The sequence below is a fragment of the Nematolebias whitei genome, chromosome 17 (genome assembly GCF_014905685.2).
Source record: "Nematolebias whitei isolate Nwh7 chromosome 17, NemWhi1, whole genome shotgun sequence".
In the NCBI taxonomy this organism is placed as follows: domain Eukaryota; kingdom Metazoa; phylum Chordata; class Actinopteri; order Cyprinodontiformes; family Rivulidae; genus Nematolebias; species Nematolebias whitei.
The window spans coordinates 24,890,529-24,893,853 of record NC_056514.1 but is presented as its reverse complement, the minus strand read 5'-3'; positions in this window follow the sequence as shown (position 1 = coordinate 24,893,853).

The following is a 3,325-nucleotide window of genomic DNA, read 5'->3' as shown; positions in this document are numbered from 1 at the left end:
GTTTATACTCATACTACTGTTTACATTTGCACTACTGTTTATACTCACACTGCTGCTTATATTACACTACCGCTGATATACAAATATATTTTTTGACTAATCTTATTGCATATGTCACTTTACCTACACCAATATCAAGGACTTCATACGTACACTGTGTACATTCACTTCATATGCTGCTTTGCCACTCACTACAAATATCACTGTCAGGACCTTCATTTCATTTTATTCTATAGATATACTTTTAAAAAATATTTTTATACTGTATAGTACAATTTAAGACAGTATCATGCTTTTATTATTTCATTTTATGCTTATGTTTAATAAATGTTTTAATGTTAAATGGTTATTGTTGCACTGGGGTCTGAGAGAAATGTAATTTCAATCCTGTGTATGTCCTGTACATATTGCAGCTTTTGATAAAGTGACTTTGACTTTGACTTTGAAAGTGCTTTACAGAAATACAAACTACAGGCTTAATATAAAACAAAAACAATAACAGCTGATTAATAAAAACAGTAAGAACAGAAACAGTAAATAAAACATTTAACTAAAAACTTGTCTAAATAAAAGTGTCTTAAGCTGCTTTGCTAAAGCAAAGGTAACATGGCTTCCAACCCACACAGTAGCAAAACATTGGCATTACACACACATAAAGATACGTTTGTTCACTATTAACATCATTTCAGTATGCATGCATATCTTTGTTTAGTCTTTTGCTGCATCTGTTTAGTTCATTTTATTCTAGTTTTTTAAACTATGCAAGATATGAAAAAAGGTTTGTAAGCTCAATCATTCAGGTACATAAATCACAAAAAAAGTTAATTCATGTCATCTGGACAGATTGTTTTTTGGAAGAAACATTTTGTTTTTCATCTGAAAGACTTCATCAGTCTATAAATAGCTATTTATATGACAGACCTTGGTTGCACACCTCAAACTGATGAAGTCTTTCGGATGAAAGACGAAACATTTCTTCCAGAAAATAATAAATAAATCTGAAACCTGAACGGAGAGCCAAAAGAGGAAATGAAACATATCACAAATACTCACACCCAAATTCATACCCATACTTACACTTATGTATACGTATGGGTATACATACCATACATATACATACCATACATATACATACCATACATATACATACCATACATATACATACCATACATATACATACCATACATAGATGTTTGTTTCTTCTATCAACTTATTGTTTTTCTTCCCTTGATTAAAAACAAGGCTAAAAGTAAAGCGAGCATTTCTCCTGTATAAACTGATACTCCATCACTAACCCTTTTTCCTACTTTAATATGAAATTGTGATACTATGAATGCTATCCCAGTTTTATTAGTTGTATTTTTAGATGCGTCTGTGTATATATGTACATAATTATAATACTGATTAATGTATTCCTGTACTGTATATTTATCCATAGTAAAAGATTTATTCTTGTTTTTCTTTTCTAATAATGAAAAATCTACTATAGCATCAGGGAGTACCCAAGGTGGTGTTGTTGGTAATGGAACTTTCTGACATATATTTAGTTGATCTAAATGGATTTCATTAACTTTGACTTTTATTATCCACCCAAAGCTTTTTATTTTTTCCTTTTCCCAACCTGATTTAAGCACCTCTAATGTTTGATGATCATTTCTTTGTCCTTGTAAATTTGTCCAGTAGTTTAAAGACAGCTCTTCCCTTCTAAATTTAAGAGGCATTTCTCCCATTTCAACCTGTAATGCTGCTGTTGAAGACGTTTTAAAAGCACCGGTACATATTCTTAGTGCCTGGTATTGGATATTATTTAACTTATTGAGGTTTGTATCTGCTGCTGAATTGTAACGTATGCACCCATAGTCCAAGACTGACCTAATTAATCCAGTATAAATGGCTGTCATTGAATTTCTATCAGCTCCCCACTCATTTCCAGCTAAACACCTCATTATATTTAACACTTTCCTACATTTATCTATTATTTTCTTAATGTCATTCTTTCATCAAACCACAACCCGAGAAATTTAAATTCTTTAACTCTTTCCAACTCCTGACCGTATAATTTTAGCTTGATTTTCTCATCAACTCTTTTCCTTGTAAAGAACATTATTTTAGTTTTGTCTACAGAAAATGTAATTCCTCATTTATATGACCATTTTCTGCAACTGAAATTGCTCCCTGGGGCTTCTTTATAATAAATTCTAGATTTCTTCCTCTTTTCCACATTGCCCCATCATCAGCAAAAAGTGAAAATCCCATTCCACTCTCCACTTCCTTAAACATATCATTAACTATCACTGAAAATAATAACGGACTGACTATACTACCCTGTGGGCATTTTGCAGCTACTTCAGAGCCAGCCTTTTAAAGTTTAAGGTTTGTTAGCTGCTACACTCGACCATTACTGCCCTCTGCTGTTTGTCACACCCACCTAGGCTTTCAGGCCTTCAGCTGACTTTTTAATTTGAAAGAGTAAGACAAGCGCAGGTGTGTTAATGGGAGCCACTGCACCTGTTCAAACTGATGGTCATTTCTGATACACCTGCTCTATTTTGTTCTGTGTCAGTTATCAATTAAAAAAATGTTGAACATGAGAGGCACGCATCCCACAAAGTCTCTAGACATGAATTTTACACACAGCCATACATACATTTGCATCTGCATACTCTTATCAACAGTTTTAATACCAAAATCTAAATGAATATATTTTTATAGTCAGGATCTGTTAATGTATCCCATCCATTTGTGAATTTATACTCCAGCGTTCCACGCTGAGTAAGATTTAAAGCACTTCCTCCTCTCAGGTCTGTAAACAAAAAGAGCTCATTTTATCTCTTTAGTCCTTCTTCACTCACATTTTCCTTAGAGACAGCCCACTCCTAACACTCACGGTGTTTGAGTCACAGGAAAGTTTCTATTCTTTATATATTTTTTTCAACCGAATTGGATGGTTTTGAAACAACTTCACAGGATGTTTGATGAATTCTGTGAAGCGTGTCAAAAATCTTTCTGCTTGTTTTGCATCTTCATCACAGTTTTCAGTGTTCAGTCTTCAGTTTTCATATTATTGGCAGACTCACTCTTTTAAACAATTTAACTTGGGAGGAATTATTAATAATTCTACTGTCTCTCAAACTATTTAACAGACCCCTTCTTATGATGGATGGATGGATGGATGGATGGATGGATGGATGGATAGATAGATAGATAGATAGATAGATAGATAGATAGATAGATAGATAGATAGATAGATAGATAGATAGATAGATAGAAATATTTGCATAGATAGATAGATAGATAGATAGATAGATAGATAGATAGATAGATA